General features: G+C 42.0%; 2 pseudogenes across 2 annotated transcripts in view; both read left to right on the top strand.

The window, feature by feature from the left end:
* LOC309663710 (cytochrome c oxidase subunit 6B1 pseudogene) overlaps positions 1–20,281 on the top strand; it is a 523,800-nt pseudogene that overhangs the window by 290,228 nt on the left and 213,291 nt on the right. The gene's annotated exons all lie outside the window — the stretch shown is intronic.
* On the top strand, positions 1,577–3,872 carry LOC309663709 (small ribosomal subunit protein eS12 pseudogene; annotated as a pseudogene). The gene has a single exon. The product of its transcript is annotated as a small ribosomal subunit protein eS12 pseudogene (transcript).

Genomic DNA, 20,281 nt, shown 5'->3' with positions numbered 1-20,281 from the left:
CCTAATCTGATAAATTTTAGATGTGTACTTTAATAAAACTGAAAATCAAAGAAATTGTTCATTTCACAAAAGCATTCTTCACTTGCAAAATAGCTTGTTAAATAGCAAGTTCCTTTAAATAGCAAGTTCTGATACTAAGTGAAAGTATTTCCTTTTTTAAGTTATAGATATACTGTTTTTCAGGAATCCATTTGTTATGTAAAGCAATATAGAGAGTGAAATGGATAATTAGCAAATATGTACCTGGAAAATTTAAGGTTTATTTGAGTTTTTATGTAAATATAGGATGGGTCTAAGAAGTTCCCTTATAAAAATGGCAAATAGAGATATACAGTTTATCAATAATTTATTATGCCTAAATTATAAACCTTCCTTGGGAGGAAAGCATATAAAACAGGAGACTTCATAATGCAGTGGATTTTTTTTTTCCTTTTCTGCTAAACTACATAATTTCTGGCCCAGTATCATAGACTGCTTACACGCATGTACATGTAATGTACATGCACGTTGATGTCCCCACAACTAAAAACTTTGTTTCACTTCATCACAATTTTTTTATATGATTTGAGTAAAAGCTAAAAGAATGACTAAAAGGCACTTAATAGCCTAGAAATATCTACCACCTGGGTACCTAAATTATCTCTATAAACATGTGTGTTAAATTGACCAACCCCATCAATTTTATGTTTAATTGGCCATTTGCCCTAAAGAAAGATTGTCTGGATCCAGAGCCAGTGATGTTTCTGTTGGGGGCTGTTTTGTGGTCTGAAGCATCTCTCCAAAGGGCAGAGACTCTCCATCTGGATGAGGGAACCTCGGTTGGGATATAATCCTGTTGAACCCCGCACACAAAGTTCATATTTGTGCCCTGCGTCTAGCCTGGATGATTTTCTTCTGCTCCAGTTTGAAAAAACTCCAGAAGCAACAGCTTCCATCTCCAAGCAATCTGCGGTCTCAAAAGTGCCATCAAAGAGTAGCAAAAACTACCTTCCTGGTTTAATGAAGTGGCTGCTAGCGCTAAAGGAAAGATAAATTACACTTTTGTTCTTTGCATAGTGTTAAAACAGAGACCATGCTGTGAACACTGACCCCAACATAGGCATTGCCCTAGAACTCGTAAACTGTCTTTGGGACAGGTTACCTTACAAATATCAGAACGCCATTTTTGTAAAGGATCTTTTTAAGGATGGATGTCATCTCATGCTTCCTCTCTTTGCCTCCATTTTAAAGAAGCATTTTAACCTCTATACCCCTACAAGAGTCCAGGTGATGCACTTCCAAGTTACTTTTGTCATTTCCCGTGTGTTTTGTTTACTGTGAGCAATTTTCGCTGGATGAGGAGATGTATGGAGATTTTGCGTCAGTTTATTCTCTGTGAATATGTCTGTACATAGATGGAAAGCTATATTTATTTGTACATAGTCTGTTTGGAGTAATGTGTTTCTGTCACACGGACTTCACTCTGATAAAGGGCGTTTCTTCACTGTGTTCATGTTACACTTTCCACACCTTTGTGCTTCTACTACTGGTAATCAACTCATAGAATATCTCACTTTATGTAACTAAGTCTCCTCGGTGTGAAAAGTAATAGTAATAAAACTATTGACTCAAAAGAAGTGTTGTTTTGCTCTTTCCCTGCCACCTCGGAGTCCCTGCCGCCATGGCCGAGGAAGGCATTGCTGCTGGAGGTGTAATGGACGTTAATCCTGCTCTGCAAGAGGTGCTGAAGACCGCCCTCATCCACGATGGCCTAGCACGTGGAATTCGGGAAACTGCCAAAGCCCAGCTTTGTGTGCTTGCATCCAACTGTGATGAGCCTATATATATGTCAAGTTGGTGGAAACCCTTTGTGCTGAGCACCAGATCAACCTGATTAAGGTTGATGACAACAAGAAACTGGGGGAGTGGGTAGGCCTCTGTAAAAACTGATGGAGAGGGAAAACCCCCTAAAGTGGCTGGTTGCAGTGTGGTGGTTAAGGACTATGGCAAAGAGTCTCAGGCCAAGGATGTCATGGAGGAGTACTTCAAATGCAAGAAATGATCAAATTAAAACACTGGGCTCTTGTTCTTAAAAAAAAAAAAAAAAAAAAAAGTGTTTTGGTTTTGGAATAATCCTTGCCTTCAGCTAATCGGGACCCTCAGGATCTCAAGAAATTGACAGACAGTTGTGGAAGTTTCACTGCAAGGGCTCAAAGGAACAGAGGGCAAGCAGTAGTTACTGTTAATTATAACCATTTACGGGGTGCTTACTAATGTCATTTGAGCTTTCCAATGTCTGAGGGAACCTTGCGCGCTGAAAGGACTTCTCTAACAATTGGCTTTTAATTAATTGAATATATTGAAAATTGTAAATTCAAAAGCCTAGTGTTCTCTAAGCCTTTAAATTCCATTTCGAAGTCTTGTATAAACCTATTACTTTCCGATAAAAATGAGAATTCAGAGTCAGTTTTTTTCTTTGATTACACTCAATTGACTGATAACTTTAAAAGACTAAATTCTAATGAACCCAATTTACGAATTGAATTCCCTCAGGAACTTTTTAAATTTTACACCTTTAACATACCCGATTCTCTCAAACACTCCAAAACCCTGACAGACTTACAAACCTAAAAAAACAAAATCTTCCTATGCACTTAAGCAATTCCTATTAATCTAATATGTCAAACTTAAATAAAATATAATATACTAGGCTATCCGAAACATTTAAATGCCATTTACAATCTTAATAAAAGTCTACTACACCTTTAAAATCAATACCATGAGTCTAGTATAATTACACATTTCAAATTATATAATCAGATTATCTAGTATGCCAGATTTATTTCAAACACCTTGAAATACAAATACACACAAAATATCCCAAGGATTATAAAACTTATTCCTAAATCATACCAAAGTATTAATACTATGAATTTGATTTACTTTATTATCTGTATTTCTATAACGTCTCCCCAGGCTTTGAAAAGTCACCTCACTATGGAGCCTCTCTGGTAGGATAAGATGATGTAGGCTGAGTCACAATACCATTATTTATCATTTAGAGAATTAACCCAGAACATGACACATGGTTCCTACATACTACCAAGATGATTCTACTGGAGCCAAAAGGAATCATAACACTCAGGCTTTGAGTCAAATTCTGTCTTCTGTCATGGAGGGTCCCTTTCAGCTGGAATTTCATTTTGCAGTCCAATGGGCATCATTACCGTTACTTTATTTTTTCAATCTCTTTCAAAGTTTTGCCTCCTGCTTTGAGTAGGTGGATCCTGCAGCCCCACCGGGTCTCAGCCAGTTTTTCTGTACCACTGGGTTGTATTCTACTAATCTCTTTATTCCTTGATTGGATTCTTCATTCTGTTCATAATTTTTCTTGTCTGTTCTGACCACAATTCCCAACATTTTATTAACAGCTATGTGTCTACACTAATGCTTAATGCTTTGCATGCATCATTCCATTGAATCCTCACAACAACTCACTGAGTTGGTTACCATTATTATTCCCATTTTGCAGACAGAAATATAAGACCTCAAGTGGTTAAGTAACATTCCAAGGTCACACATTAAATGTCAGAATTTTAAATTGAACTCTGTTGTCCAAATTTCAACTCTTAGTCATTACTTTTTACCTCCCCCGCCATTAGCTACATAATTACCCCAAGTTCCAGGATTACAGTTATGGAGCACACAGACCATTAGACAAGATGAGGACCCCAAAGTCAACCAAGTGCTTGGATTCTTTTCTTGGTTTTCCTAACCATACGCTTCTCAAGAAAAGGTATGTGCACACTAGCTGCATTTGATTGAGTGACCTTGGTGCCTCCATCACAAGATTTCTCAACCTTGGCACCATGGACATTTTGGGTTGGAAAATTATTTGTTGGTGGGTGCTGTCCTGTGCATTGCAGAATGTTTAGTAGTATCACTGGCTTTTACCCATTAGGCACAAATTTCAACAAACAAAAAAATGTCTCCAGACATGGACAAATTACCCTGGGGGTAGGCTGGGGTGGGGCAAAATTGCCCCAGGTTGAGAATGACTACTGTTCTATCAAATAGAATTTAATCCACTGCCTCAAAATGGCTGGAATTCAGCCAATGGCTGCCCTTTCGGTCTTCTCTCTTTCCCTTTCTCTCTCTGACACACACACACACACACACACACTACCTCCTATGCTTCACCCCCACCTAAATGCTATAGTGCAGAGGTAAAACTTCAAGCAGGAATAACCTGTTTGGCATTATTCCTCAAATGGTCTCTGTGAGAACAGCAGACTACTGAAGCTTAGGCTATGGGACTCTTTCGGCCCATTCCAGACAAATGGGCAGTTTACCAAATACAGTTTGGGTTTTAGAGGTCCTCCTCTCTTGAGTCTCTGGGTCTCTGCCTAAGCAAAGCTTTGCCGACCTCTGAAGGAATTTCTGCAATCCACAACCATGGAAACAGTACATCCCCAAAGCCATGCTCCAAAGTGACCTCATCAATGAACGTTCATTGGTATTGTCCTGATAGCTGGATTTCTCCCGGAGGAAGATTTAAGGTCTTTTCTCTGTCAGCACAGCTAATGGGCTGAGGGCACATGGCCAAGTTTAAGAAAAACTTGAAATCCACACACCTCTCATTTCCCTTCCTTCCACACACCTCTCATTTCCCTTCCTTCCAAAATGAATCTCACTTCTCAGAGATGAGGATTTAGCAACTGCTTTATGTTTAGGGAAAAGGTACAAGGCATTTTGACACTGTGTTCAACCCAATGATACTTAAAAACTCGGGGGTGTGCCCTTGATGGTATTTTTGATCTATGTTTGAAAATGTAAATATTTTTATCAGAATTATATGAATGCTGATTTCATTAATGCTGATTTCAGGCAATATTCATTAGGTTGATTAAAACCCTTGATCAGTTATCTATAGAGAACAATTTCTTTTTTTTTTAATGTTTTGAATTTTAATTTATTTTTTTATAAGCAGGTTCTTATTAGCCATCAATTTTATACACATCAGTGTATACATGTCAATCCCAATCGCCCAATTCATCACACCACCACCACCACCCCAGTGGCTTTCCCCCCCTTGGTGTCCATACGTTTTTATAGAGAACAATTTCTAACTTATCCTTTCTATTTTATTGAAAATTTCCAGGAGACATTGCTTTCTGTATAAATTTTAAGATAGGAACTCAGTTCATCAATTAAATTTAGTTTTTATATCCATATTAAATTTTTTACCAACCGTAGGTGCTATTGGGAATCTTCTCCATTATTTCTACTGAACCCAGTTTTTATTGGTACAGTTTTACCGATCAAAAAGATTTGAGTTTTCCATCCATTTTTCATCCACAACTCTATAACAGATTGCACTCTTTGGAGGTTATGTTGCTAAAGAAAAAGCCATAACATGCCCTGGAATTGCTGTATTTTTCCAGAATGTCTTTCTCTTTTTCAGAGGACTGTTTTTGGGGGGGGTTTTTTGGAGGGGGAGGTTAGGCAGGGTTGTTTTTGGGTTTTGGGGGGTTTGGGGGTGTTTTTTTGCTGCACCGTGGGGCTTGAAGAATCTTAGTTCCCCAACCAGGGATTGAACCACCCACGTCCTCGGCAGTGAAAGTGCAGAGTCCTAAGCACTGGACTGCCAGGGAATTCCCCAGAGCACTGTTTTGTTTTTTTTTTTTTTTTTTTTTTTAAGTTTGGCCACAGTGAAGATTTACGGCAGTGAAAACACCTGATTTCCTACAGCACAGCAGCCCTGTGGGTTTTTGTCTTGGTTTGGAGTTTTTTTACTACTCACTCTCAATCTTTTGTAATACCATTTTCTAAACTTATTTTTGAGTGTAGCCTCAGCTTAAAGTTTTGTAATACTAAAATCATTTGCGCTCCCTTATTTAAACAACAATCTATTGTAGTATGCGTTTGATTAACTTATAAAATGTTAAAGGAAAATATTTCAAATAAGCAATTTTAATTGTTTTATCATGGTATAATTTGTAAAAATAAAAATAAATTACAAAAGAAAAAAAAATTCCCCTCACAACCATTTATGTTAGCAATTGGCTTACAAACATCTGTATAATTAATGTTTCCAAAACAAAAATTTAAAAAAACTACTCCCTAGTTTTCACAGATTCCAAGATACTGGGGTCCAAATGCATTGACAATTACACACAGAAGTCCTGACAGAAAGTGTGCTATGATCAGAATCCAGAACTGTTGGAAAGACTGACCTTGGTCCACCTCTTCCGGTGCAGCTGTGTGCAAGTTACTCAATGACTCTGCACACCAGTTCCTTGTCTATGAAATGCTACAACTGCATTACTCCCCAGCACGCCCCACTCCCGCCATAAGTTATTGGAAAGAGTGAGTCATTATGCCATAACGTGCCTGGCTTATAGTGGGCTTTTAGTATACGTTAGCTCCCTTCTGCCCACCTCCTGTGATCTTGAACAAGTTATATAACCTCCCTAAGATTCAGAAAATCTTTTAAATCGGTCCCTTATTGAGATGTCAGTATATTTCCTAAGCTTAAAGATTATAGGAATCCTAACTGTTTGTCTCAGTACACTAACACTACACACATCCCACCTCTTCCTGGGAAGCCAGTCCCCCACCTACCCTCATCCACCAATGCGCCAGGTGACCCTGGGATCTAAAAGCCTAGCCTGGTTAGAAACAGCATACAAAGACAGATTCCATTTCAATCTAGGTGCCAGGCTCATCCAGGACATGAAAACTTTTGAGGTGCCCCCAGGATTCCCACAACTTTTGGAGGCTTTGGTGATATACCTACAAATAACACAGTGAAATACTAAACTTTTCCTGGTCAATCTTGCCTCTAGGGCCAGCTCATCCATTAAATACATTCTGTATATTTCTGCAGGGATAGACCTAAGGCATTGCCAAACCAGTACTGGCAACACTTGGTAAATTATGCCACTCATGATGCCTCACCCACAGCAGACATCAATAATCAGTCACAGAAACATTCCCCACTATACTTTCTCAGCTGAGCATTACAGGCGGCCACTACCCATCAGTCCCAGTGACGAGCGAGAGAAAATCGAATGGCCATGTTTTAGCCTAATCTATAAATGAGGAAATGAAGACGAAATCAGCAGTGTTACCTTCCGGAGGTCACACTACTAAGCTGTAGAACTGGATATTAGGGTCTGGTTTTTGTTTTGTGTATAGTCTTGGCTGCAACAGCCAAAAAGCATCTGAGGTGTTTCGCATGTTGCCACGGGTGTTTTATATACCCAACCATGACGCACAGCATTGCAGGGTGGAGGGTTTGCTGCTCACAAGGCAGAGTAGCTAGAGAACTATGATAAGAAGACATCTAGTTTAAAAGGCTTAAGTTAGGTCATTAGTTAGGTTATAGCCAGACAGGGAGTAATAGCAACTTCTAACTAATGAGAATTGTGTAGGAAGAAAAGAAAGGCTTTTGCCTCTGGGATTTAATAATGGAATTTCCAGTAAATAATAACAATCACCTCAGGGACAAAAAGTAAAGTTATGCCCAAATTCGATCACAAAACTGTTGGAAAGTATGCATACAGCTCTGACTGCTGCCAGCAGCTAACGACCCATGTCCTTGAAATGGAATCAGGTCAGGGAAGGTTGTAAACATTCTAGCTTTCCTGTCTCCTCTCAGGAGCTCACTCAAGTGCACAATCCATCCCCATAGCAGTTCCACTGAACTTCAGGGGAAAAGGAAAAGTGTTTTCCACAAGGAGAGTAATGCTATTCATTCCCATTGGCCTGATTCAGGGATGGCCGTTAGGAGAGTCTGGGAAGTAAGGGGAAGACCCTGTCCCCAACATCCTCAAACTCCCCCTCCATCCCCGGACTATTGCCTAGAATTTCATCTTAGTGCCTTGTCTCTCCAGCTCAGGGATTCTCAACAAAGAGGTGGCACCCAAAGGGCATATCAGAAATACTCAGGGGCTTTTTAGAACCCAACCCCACCTCCGGCTGCCCTCTCCAACCTGGCCAACGTGTATGCTCCCAGGTGAGAGCCGTAGTGAGCTCTACATAAGCTGCAGCAGTGCTGTGTGGAAAAAAGATTGAGAATCCTGCTTCGCTTAAGGCCCTGATCCCTGTAGAAATTGTAACTGGCTCTAGGAAGAGTCCATGCCTGGAAGTTTCTACAAATGACCTTATATTTATTCATGCGTTCAATCATGGGTTGTCAGGACCTGCAATGTGCCAGATACAGGCGTTAGCACTGGGGGCCTAGAGGAGACTAAGTTCCAGCCCCTCTTCTTAAAGACTTTGTAGTCTGCAGAGGAAGATAAACACGTGACAAATCAGGACTTGTACTAGAATAAGCAGCCTAGAGGGTGGTTAAGAAGCCAGACTGGGGGGGGAGGGGCAAGATGGTGGAAGAGTAAGACGCGGAGATCACCTTCCTTCCCACAGATACAGTAGAAATACATCTACACGTGGAACTGCTCCTACAGAACACCCACTGAACGCTGGCAGAAGACGTCAGACCTCCCAAAAGGCAAGAAAATCCCCACGTACTTGGGTAGGGTAAAAGAAAAAAGAAATAACAGAGACAAAAGAATAGGGACGGGACCTGCACCAGTGGGAGGGAGCCGTGAAGGAGGAAAGGTGTCCACACACTAGGAAGCCCCTTCGCGGGCGGAGACTGCGGGTAGCAGAGGGGGGAAGCTTCGGAGCCACGGAGGAGAGCACAGCCACAGGGGTGCGGAGGGCAAAGCGGAGAGATTCCCGCACGGAGGCTCGGCGCCCAGCAGCACTCACCAGTCCGAGAGGCTTGTCTGCTCACCCGCCGGGGCGGGCGGGGGCTGGGAGCTGAGGCTCGGGCTTCGGTGCTAGCCGGGAGGGAGTCCGGGAAAAAGTCTGCAGCTGCCGAAGAGGCAAGAGACTTTTTCTTGCCGCTTTGTTTCGCGGATTCAGAGCGCCACCTAAACGAGCTCCAGAAACGGGCGCGAGCCGCGGCTAACAGCGCGGACCCCAGAGACAGGCGCGAGCCGGGGTTATCAGCGCGGACCACAGAGACGGGCGGGAGACGCTAAGGCTGCTGCTGCCGCAACCAAGAAGCCTGTGTGCGAGCGTAGGTCACTCTCCACACCGCCCCTCCTGGGAGCCTGTGCAGCCCACCACTGCCAGGGTCCCGTGATCCGGGGACAACTTACCCGGGAGAACGCAGTGCGCGCCTCAGGCTGCTGCAACGTCACGCCGGCCTCTGCCGCCGCAGGCTCGCCCCGCCTCCTCCGTACCGCTCCCTCCCCCCCCGCCTGAGTGAGCCAGAGCCCCCGAAGCAGCTGCTCCTTTAACCCCGTTCTGTCTGGGCGGGGAACAGACGCCCTCAGGTGACCTACATGCAGAGGCAGGTCCAAATCCAAAGCTGAACCCCGGGAGCTGTACGAACAAAGAAGAGAAAGGGAAATCTCTCCCAGCAGCCTCAGAAGCAGCGGATTAAGGCTCCACAAACAACTTGATGTGCCTGCATCTGTTGAATACCTGAAAAGACAACGAATCATCCCAAATTCAAGAGGTGGACTTTGGGAGCAGGATATATTAATTTTTCCCCTTTTCCTTTTTTTGTGAGTGTATAGGTGTATGCTTCTGGGTGAGATTTTGTCTGTATAGCTTTGCTTTCACCATTAGTCCTAGGGTTAGGTCCGTCCGTGTTTTTTTTTTTTTTTTTTTTTTTTTAACTTAAAAATTTTTTTTTCCTAATAAATGTTTTCTTAATAATTTTTTCCTTATTTTCTATTTTTAGAAATTAAAAAAAAAAATTTTAATAAGTTTTTTCATATTTTTTATTTTAAAAAATTTAAAAAATTTTTTCTTAATAAATTTTTTTCTTAATAAATTTTTTCTTAATAATTTTTTCCTTATTTTTTACTATAAAAAATTAATAAATCTATTTTTAAAAATTAAAAAAAATTTTTTTCTGAATACATTTATTGTTAATAATTATTTTTCTTATTTTTTATTATAATAGCTTTATTTTATTTTATTTTATCCTCTTTCTTTCTTTCTTTCTATTTTTTTCTCCCTTTTATTCTGAGCCGTGTGGATGAAAGGCTCTTGGTGCTCCAGCCAGGCATCAGGGCTGTGCCTCTGAGGTGGGAGAGCCAACTTCAGGACACTGGTCCACAAGAGACCTCCCAGCTCCACGTAATACCAAACGGCGAAAATCTCTCAGAGATCTCCATCTCAACATCAAGACCCAGCTTCACTCAACGACCAGCAAGCTACAGTGCTGGACACCCTATGCCAAACAACTAGCAAGACAGGAACACAGCCCCATCCATTAGCAGAGAGGCTGCCTAAAATCATAATAAGGCCACAGACACCCCAAAACACACCACCAGACGTGGACGTGCCCACCAGAAAGACAAGATCCAACCTCATCCACCAGAACACAGGCACTAGTCCCCTCCACCAGGAAGCCTACACAACCCACTGAACCAACCTTAGCCACTGGGGACAGATACCAAAAACAATGGGAACTACGAACCTGCAGCCTGTGAAAAGGAGACCCCAAACACAGTAAGATAAGCAAAATGAGAAGACAAAAAACCACACAGCAGGTGAAGGAGCAGGGTCAAAACACACCAGACCTAACAAATGAAGAGGAAATAGGCAGTCTACCTGAAAAAGAATTCAGAATAATGATAGTAAAGATGATCCAAAATCTTGGAAATAGAATAGACAAAATGCAAGAAACATTGAACAAGGATGTAGAAGAACTAAAGAGGAACCAAGCAACGATGAAAAACACAATAAATGAAATTTAAAATACTCTAGACGGGATCAATAGCAGAATAACTGAGGCAGAAGAACGGATAAGTGACCTGGAAGATAAAATAGTGGAAATAACTACTGCAGAGCAGAATAAAGAAAAAAGAATGAAAAGAACTGAGGACAGTCTCAGAGACCTCTGGGACAACATTAAACACACCAACATTCGAATTATAGGGGTCCCAGAAGAAGAAGAGAAAAAGAAAGGGACTGAGAAAATATTTGAAGAGATTATAGTTGAAAACTTCCCTTATATGGGAAAGGAAATAGTTAATCAAGTCCTGGAAGCACAGAGAGTCCCATACAGGATAAATCCAAGGAGAAACTCACAAAGACACATATTAATCAAACTATCAAAAATTAAATATAAAGAAAACATATTAAAAGCAGCAAGGGAAAAACAACAAATAACACACAAGGGAATCCCCATAAGGTTAACAGCTGATCTTTCAGCAGAAACTCTGCCAGCCAGAAGGGGGTGGCAGGATATACTTAAAGTCATGAAGGAGAAAAACCTACAACCAAGGTTACTCTACCCAGCAAGGATCTCATTCAGATTTGATGGAGAAATTAAAACCTTTACAGACAAGCAAAAGCTGAGAGAGTTCAGCACCACCAAACCAGCTTTACAACAAATGCTAAAGGAACTTCTCTAGGCAAGAAACACAAGAGAAGGAAAACACCTACAATAACAAACACAAAATATCTAAGAAAATGGGAATAGGAACATACATATCGATAATTACCTTAAATGTAAATGGATTAAATGCTCCCACCAAAAGACACAGACTGGCTGAATGGATACAAAAGCAAGATCCATATATATGCTGTCTACAAGAGACCCACTTCAGACCTAGAGACACATACAGACTGAAAGTGAGGGGATGGAAAAAGATATTCCATGCAAATGGAAATCAAAAGAAAGCTGGAGTAGCAATTCTCATATCAGACAAAATAGACTTTAAAATAAAGACTATTACAAGAGACAAAGAAGGACACTATATAATGATCAAGGGATCGATCCAAGAGGAAAGTATAACAATTGTAAATATTTATGCACCCAACATAGGAGCACCTCAATACATAAGGCAAATACTAACAGCCATAAAAGGGGAAATCGACAGTAACACAATCATAGTAGGGGACTTTAACTCCCCACTTTCACCAATGGACAGATCATCCAAAATGAAAATAAATAAGGAAACACAAGCTTTAAATGATACATTAAACAAGATGGACTTAATTGATATTTATAGGACATTCCACCCAAAAACAACAGAATACACATTTTTCTCAAGCGCTCATGGAACATTCTCCAGGATAGATCATATCTTGGGTCACAAATCAAGCCTTGGTAAATTTCAGAAAATTGAAATCGTATCAAGTATCTTTTCCAACCACAACTCTATGAGACTAGATATCAATTACAGGCAAAGATCTGTAAAAAATACAAACACATGGAGGCTACACAATACACTACTTAATAACGAAGTGATCACTGAAGAAATCAAAGGGGAAATCAAAAAATACCTAGAAACAAATGACAATGGAGACACGACGACCCAAAACCTATGGGATGCAGCAAAAGCAGTGCTAAGAGGGAAGTTTATAGCAATACAAGCCTACATCAAGAAACAAGAAACATCTTGAATAAACAACCTAACCTTGCACCTAAAGCAATTAGAGAAAGAAGAGCAAAAAAACCCCAAAGCTAGCAGAAGGAAAGAAATCATAAAGATCAGATCAGAAATAAATGAAAAAGAAATGAAGGAAACAATAGCAAAAATCAATGAAACTAAAAGCTGGTTCTTTGAGAAGATAAACAAAATTGATAAACCATTAGCCAGACTCATCAAGAGAAAAAGGGAGAAGACTCAAATCAATAGAATTAGAAATGAAAAAGGAGAAGTAACCACTGACACTGCAGAAATACAAACGATCATGAGAGATTACTACAAGCAACTCTATGCCAATAAAATGGACAACCTGGAAGAAATGGACAGATTCTTAGAAATGCACAACGTACCGAGACTGAACCAGGAAGAAATAGAAAATATGAACAGACCAATCACAAACACTGAAATTGAAACTGTGATTAAAAATCTTCCAACAAACAAAAGCCCAGGACCAGATGGCTTCACAGGCGAATTCTATCAAACATTTAGAGAAGACCTAACACCTATCCTTCTCAAACTCTTCCAAAATATTGCAGAGGGAGGAACACTCCCAAACTCATTCTACGAGGCCACCATCACCCTGATACCAAAACCAGACAAAGATGTCACAAAGAAAGAAAACTACAGGCCAATATCACTGATGAACATAGATGCAAAAATCCTCAACAAAATACTAGCAAACAGAATCCAACAGCACATTAAAAGGATTATACACCATGATCAAGTGGGGTTTATTCCAGGAATGCAAGGATTCTTCAATATACGCAAATCAATCAACGTGATACATCATATTAACAAATTGAAGGAGAAAAACCATATGATCATCTCAATAGATGCAGAGAAAGCTTTCGACAAAATTCAACACCCATTTATGATAAAAGCCCTGCAGAAAGTAGGCATAGAGGGAACTTTCCTCAACATAATAAAGGCCATATATGACAAACCCACAGCCAACATTGTCCTCAATGGTGAAAAACTGAAACCATTTCCACTAAGATCAGGAACAAGACAAGGTTGCCCACTCTCACCACTATTATTCAACATACTTTTGGAAGTGTTAGCCACAGCAATCAGAGAAGAAAAAGAAATAAAAGGAATCCAAATCGGAAAAGAAGAAGTAAAGCTGTCACGGTTTGCAGATGACATGATACTATACATACAGAATCCTAAAACTGCCACCAGAAAACTACTAGAGCTAATCAATGAATTTGGTAAAGTAGCAGGATACAAAATTAATGCACAGAAATCTCCTGCATTCCTATATACTAATGATGAAACATCTGAAAGTGAAATTAAGAAAACACTCCCGTTTACCATTGCAACAAAATGAATAAAATATCTAGGAATAAACCTACCTAAGGAGACAAAAGACCTGTACGCAGAAAATTATAGGACACTGATGAAAGAAATTAAAGATGATACAAATAGATGGAGAGGTATACCATGTTCTTGGATTAGAAGAATCAACATTGTGAAAATGACTATACTACCCAAAGCAATCTACAGATTCAATGCAATCACTATCAAACTACCACTGGCATTTTTCACAGAACTAGAACAAAAAATTTCACAATTTGTATGGAGACACAAAAGACCCCGAATAGCCAAAGCTATCTTGAGAAAGAAAAATGGAGCTGGAGGAATCAGGCTCCCTGACTTCAGACTATATTACAAAGCTACAGTAATCAAGACAGTTTGGTACTGGCACAAAAACAGAAATATAGATCAATGGAACAGGATAGAAAGCCCAGAGATAAACCCACGCACATATGGTCACCTTATCTTTGATAAAGGAGGCAAGCATATACAGTGGAGAAAAGACAGCCTCTTCAATAAGTGGTGCTGGGAAAATTGGACAGGTACATGTAAAAGTATGAAATTAGAACACTCTCTGACACCATACACAAAAATAAACTCAAAATGGATTAAAGACCTAAGTGTAAAGCCAGACACTATCAAACTCTTAGAGGAAAACATAGGCAGAACACTCTATGACATACATCACAGCAAGATCCTTTTTGACCCACCTCCTAGAGAAATGGAAATAAAAACACAAATAAACAAATGGGACCTAATGAAACTTAAAAGCTTTTGCACAGCAAAGGAAACCATAAACAAGACCAAAAGACAACCCTCAGAATGGGAGAAAATATTTGCAAATGAAGCAACTGACAAAGGATTAATCTCCAAGATTTACAAGCAGCTCATGCAGCTCAATAACAAAAAAAACAAACAACCCAATCCAAAAATGGGCAGAAGACCTAAATAGACATTTCTCCAAAGAAGATATACAGATGGCCAACAGACACATGAAAGAATGCTCAACATCATTAATCATTAGAGAAATGCAAATCAAAACTACAATGAGGTATCATCTCACACCGGTCAGAATGGCCATCATCAAAAAATCTACACACAATAAATGCTGGAGAGGGTGTGGAGAAAAGGGAACCCTCTTGCACTGTTGGTGGGAATGTAAATTAATACAGCCACTATGGAGAACAGTATGGAGGTTCCTTTAAAAAACTAAAAATAGAACTACCATACGACCCAGCAATCCCACTACTGGGCATATACCCTGAGAAAACCATAATTCATAAAGAGTCATGTACCAAAATGTTCATTGCAGCTCTATTTACGATAGCCAGGACATGGAAGCAACCTAAGTGTCCATCATCGGATGAATGGATAAAGAAGATGTGGCACATATATACAATGGAATATTACTCAGCCATAAAAAGAAATGAAATGGAGGTATTTGTAACGAGGTGGATGGAGTTAGAGTCTGTCATACAGAGTGAAGTAAGTCAGAAAGAGAAAAACAAATACAGTATGCTAACACATATATATGGAATCCAAGGGAAAAAAAAAAAAAAAAAAAAGGTCATGAAGAACCTAGTGGCAAGATGGGAATAAAGACACAGACCTACTAAAGAATGGACTTGAGGATCTGGGGAGGGGGAGGGGTGAGATGTGACAGGGTGAGAGAGTGGCATGGACATATATACACTACCAAATGTAAAATAGATAGCTAGTGGGAAGCAGCCGCATAGCACAGGGAGATCAGCTCAGTGCTTTGTGACCGCCTGGGGGGGTGGGATGGGGAGGGTGGGAGGGAGGGAGATGCAGGAGGGAGGAGATATGGGAACGTGTGTATATGTGTAGCTGATTCACTTTGTTATAAAGCAGAAACTAACACACCATTGTGAAGTAATTATACTTCAATAAAGATGTTAAAAAAAAAAAAAAAAAGAAGCCAGACTGCCTGGGTTTGGATCTCAGCTCTGCCAGTTACCAGCTCAGTGACCTAAACCTCTGTGTGCCTCCCTTGTTCCATCTATGACCTCATGAGAATTGTTTTATGTGGGTTAAATCAGTTAATTTTTTTTGGAACACCCCTAGAACAGTGCCTATCTTATAGTAAGCAATATGCCTCACTTGATAAATCAGTGCTATAAATAAGTGTCTTGATGTCAGTTGAGCCCACAGGACAGTGTTTTAAGCCCATCTGAGGGTTCAGGGAAATCTTCGGAGAAAACATGACTCCTGACTGCAGGTGGGGGATGAGAAGTCTGATGAGGAAACCCTTATACAAAGTGATAGATGAAAACACGTGGCATTTGGGGGAACAGTGTTCAGCACGGCTGGAAGGGTAGGGTCTGCTGGAGAGTGGAGAGACAGAAGCTGAAAAGGTGGGCGGTAGCAGATTGCAGGGGAGCCTTGTCCAACCCACCAAGCAGCCTGGACCTCATGCCACCAGAGCTTCTTCAACCAGCACATGACATGGTTGATTGGGCTTAAGAAAGCCCTCTGCACATACTGAAAAGAAATGGTGTCTTGGCTTTGCTTCACACTGAAGCTGGGAGTGAGGAGTTCGGGGCTATAAAAGAACCCAGACTGGCAATGCGTTGATAGTTGTTGAGGCTGGATGATGGCTATGTGGGGGTTCACGATACTATTCTGTTTCTATATCTTTGCAGTCTTCCATTATAAACAATTATCTTGAAAGGGCGGCCAGGAGAAAGCTCTTAGGCACCACCACTCTCTGCTCTTATCAGTCACTTGCGCCTCAGTGTGAAAGGAGGAAAGTTTTGATGCACATGAAGTGGAAGCAGGGGGTGCCTGAGGTAGGAAGGGTCAAGAAAAGCAAAACTGAGCAGGGAAAATGCTGTCACCAGGGAGGCTGGGCTGCCTGTCAGTCGGCCTCCTTCCCCTCCTGCATGCTTCCCGTACCCCTACCTGGATATCATGCCTGACACAGATTTTAGCAATCAGCTCTCTCAAGGCCAGGCCACTTCTGCTCTGGCCCCCTGGCTTTGATGCTAATATGTTTCCCTGGGGCCACTGCAGACTGACTTTCCCCCAACGAAGGAAGTCCAGGTGCCCCCAGGACTGCCCGGAGCCCACTTTAGCATCCCGAATGATGAGTGTTTTCTGAAATGTGCTGTTCTGTCCCAGGTCTTGGATCTAAGATGTATCACATCTTTTGTCCTTTCCTCAAGGACAGAGAGTTCACTGGAGGACTTTTGGTCACAGGCAGGAGTGGGTTACAGCATGAGAGTCCTTAACTGCATGGACCCCTGCCAGCGACGCAGGGTGACCCCCCAGGAGGGTCAGAGAGAAGTTCAGCCTCTGTGAGCCCTAGGAGAGAGGGTTATCGGGAGTCACTGATGATAGGACAGGTGCTGCTTGTTTCACAGAAAGAAGATAAATTGAAGCCCACGCATGTGAGTCATGGCACAGGAAAGAGCGAGTATGCTTGAGAGCGGGCGAGAAAGAGAGCGTTAGAGAAAACTGGGGGGAAATGGGGACTTCTAGAAAGAGGCAGGCCTAAGCCAAAGGGTATTTCTCGAGAGAAGGGAAAATATTCTTGTTCTAAAGCAACTCTAAATCTAAAGATTCTGACCTATGCTAACAGGTAGTTAAGTGGGACTCTTGCTTGCATCTTCTTCCTATTTCTACCGGAGACCGGGGAAGGGCTCTTGAGCTGCCGAAAGAGCCCCTTCTCCACTCCAGTTCTTTATTCTCCTTTTCTGTTGGAGTGGGAGCAGGGGGGTCACGATCTCCCTGTCAACTGCTTTGACGTCTGGCAGGAGCTAATCTAATGACAAGAGACTGACTCAGATTCTTTCTGGGAATGAAGCATGGTGGGAGCGGCGTGGGGGGAGACAAGAAAAGCAAGAGAGAATTTCAGATCAAAGTCGGTGAGGAGGGCAGCGGCCCTGCTTCCCAGCCTCCTGCCCCGGCTGAGCCCCGCCAGGCGCCGGGCCGTGGGGAGAGGACCGCCGCCTCCAAGCGTCAGAAAGAGCTCGTGGGGTCCAGCTAACACCGCTGAGGCTGCCAGGCCTCCTTCCTGGCCACCAGTTGCCAGGGCAATGCGGGAAACATTGAGAAGACCTTCTCTAGATGAGACCCCCAAAAAGAAGGGCAAGGTGGGAAGAGGGATGGAGGGAACACAGGTGCCAGGCACCTCCCATAATAGTAATAAGCAAAGTAAGCGGGAAGTTCTGGGTGCTGCTGCCCTCTACAGGCCAAACGGTAGACTGAAGGTGACCCCACCGAAGTGTCCTGAAGATGGGCCGTACACTGTATAGTATACAGTATCTCAGTTTCCAACCAAGAAGCCTGGGAGTGACAAAAGAGAAGCAGAGGCCGGGGAGGCCCCGGGGCCCAGCTGTAGCCATAGTATCGCCAGAAAGAGCAGAGGCCCAGCTGCCTTAGGGCAAACCTGATGGTCTATGGGTTTGCTCACCCAGAGGCAGGCTGTACTGTTGCCCCGCAGAGGGATTTTTAAACGTGTACAAATGGTTGGGGTTGTTCTGTGACTCTGGAGCAACCCGTGGTATTTAATGGGCAAGGCCCAGCAATGCTAAATGTCCTTCAAGGTGAGGGGAAGTCCTAAACAGAAAATCTTTCCAATCAAAATGCCACATGCTCTCCCCCTGAAAAAATGCTGATAAGACCTTGCCCTTGCTGGGTCCACCCCTCCCCTACCTCCATTCCCCAGGTCACTGTTTCTCAAACACAGGGAATCTGGGACTCCTACATATGTTCAGTGACCTCTACAGAACCCAGTTTAAGAAATACTACATCAGGGCTTCCCTGGCGGCGCAGTGCTTGAGAGTCTGCCTGCCAATGCAGGGGACACGGGTTCGAGCCCTGGTCTGGGAAGATTCCACATGCCGCGGAGCAACTGGGCCCGTGAGCCAAAATTACTGAGCCTGCGCGTCTGGAGCCTGTGCTCCACAACGAGAGGCCGCGATAATGAGAGGCCCGCGCACCGCGATGAAAAGTGGCCCCCACTTGCCGCAACTAGGGAAAGCCCTCGCACAGAAACCAAGACCCAAAACAGCCATAAATAAATAAATTAATTTAAAAAGTTGTTATCACAAGAAAAAATGTGTAATTATAAAAAATATATATATATAAAAAAAAAGAAATACTACATCAAAATTAAATGTTACCTGTTCCGGAGATCGTTTGGTGATCATGTGATCGTAAATACACATGCAAACGCAGGCACTAAAATCACATGCTGCTGTTGGTTTTCAGATGGTCATCAGTGATCCTGAATAGGTGTTTATTAATCTTTTGAGAGTGAAATCACAATTGTTACAAGGTTATAAAGAACGCTCACACCCTCAAGAATGTGCCTGTGGACCTCCTTGGTATAAACCAAGGATGACCATGGTTTAATCTTTGTCGATCAAGGTGTTCTGGCTTCCACAATTCAAGGGCAGCTGCATAAGGCAGCAGGGGCAGCACCTGGAAACTTAAAATCACGTTCTCAGAACTGGTGTTGAGACCCAGCAAGCTGTTTTCTAGCAAGTTCTCCAGGTGATCCTGATGCTTACTGAAATTTGAGAACCACCGAGCTATAAAGCATAGTCAATCAGTTGAAATGTAGGTGTCTTATTTACCTGTGACTTCTCACAGAGAAGTGAGATATAATGTGTGTGCAGAAGAAACCAGGCCCATGAGACTCAGAAACCCGTGTTCTTCTAAATTCTACTGAGTCATCGTCAGAAAGTCTAAAAAACTTTCCGTGATGATGAAAATGTCCTTTATCAGTAGCCACTAGCCACAGGTGGCTAGCGAGCATTTGAAATGTAGATGGTGCAGCTGAGAAGTAAATCTTTTATTTCTTCCATTTAAATGTCAATAGCCACATATGGTTAGTGGCTAATCTGTTGCACAGGGGACAATCGATCATACAGTTTTGTATAAAAATGCCATAGTGGAAAGCTTCACCCAAAATAATTCTCGGGGAAAAAAACACAAGAGCGTTGGTACAACTAGCGATTAATCATAGTTCTCATTAATCTTTTCTCAGTGGAACTGGTGACAGATCCTTCTTAACAGTGTCTGAGTTAAGGAAATACAATTAATCCACAGACTCAGTTACTCAGATTTAAAGATGCCTGCCTTCCCTAAATGTTGGCAGCCAGGAGAAGCCAGGCATGGCAGCTGTTAGTCTGCCAGCTAATGGCCCGAATGAGGACAGTGAAGGCAAATGGGGCCATTTCAACAGTTAATCTTTTCTTCTCTTGACAGACTTTAGAGACTCCCTGTCTTGTTTCTTCTAATCACTGCTCTTCTAAATGTTGAGAGGACATAGTTAAGTGGTTACACCCTAGAGTCTGGCCCATAGCAGCGAATTTAGCATGAATAACAGTGATCTAGCCATTACTCAATGCTGGGCAAAGCAGTCGTCCAAGGTGGCAGGCTAGAGTAACAATCCCTATGCGGAGAAAAGATTATAGGGCATGTCACTTTGTTAACGTCATTGGCTTCTGTCACTTGGCCATTCAGTGCCCACCGAGATGGGAATCCCA

The sequence above is a fragment of the Balaenoptera physalus genome, assembly GCF_965194825.1.
Source record: "Balaenoptera physalus genome assembly, chromosome: 7".
Taxonomy (NCBI): domain Eukaryota; kingdom Metazoa; phylum Chordata; class Mammalia; order Artiodactyla; family Balaenopteridae; genus Balaenoptera; species Balaenoptera physalus.
This window is presented reverse-complemented; position numbering and strand designations above follow the sequence as displayed.